Source organism: Gregarina niphandrodes (assembly GCF_000223845.1).
Source record: "Gregarina niphandrodes unplaced genomic scaffold scaffold00158, whole genome shotgun sequence".
NCBI classification, from domain to species: domain Eukaryota; phylum Apicomplexa; class Conoidasida; order Eugregarinorida; family Gregarinidae; genus Gregarina; species Gregarina niphandrodes.
The window spans coordinates 2,498-3,128 of NW_011645921.1; positions in this window are offsets into that span (position 1 = coordinate 2,498).

Here is a 631-nt window from a genome sequence, read left to right on the forward strand (position 1 = left end):
AGATTGCCGCACGGATGGACGATGCGGAGAACCGCCCTTTTCAGTAAAGGCCCGGGTGAATGATACCCCACTACAGTTCTTGGTAGATACTGGGGCCGATATTAGTATACTGAGAGAGGAAGATAGAGAGCGAACGGGCGTGCCGCTGTCGAGGCGGAGCGTGCAAATCGATACGGTACTAGGGTCAGGCACCTTGCCCTTAACAGTACCCGCAGAAACGCGCATCGACGAAAGGACCAAGAAGGTCACCTTTGCGGTAATGCCGCCCAATGAGTTACCGAACATCCTGGGCACGAGGGATATGCACCTACTACCGACAGTAGGCAGCAAGAGACTAGCCCTCTGCGCCAGACGGGGATACGTCGACGACATACGACTAGCCGCCCCCAAATACCGCGAGAATCCGCCATTGGATCGACCAGTGGGGAAGAAGACCGCCGTGGTGGAGACAAACCACGCGAAGCAGAAACGGGTATTTGACGAGAATACTGGGCACATGACGGACAAGCAGCGCAGCCTGCTGTGGAAACTACTGGAGGAGTACAAGGACACCTGGGAGGACCCCAAGGTGGCGAAGGTCAAATACGAGGCACGGTTCGAAGTGTCAGGGCGCCCGCACAAGGCCGGAGTG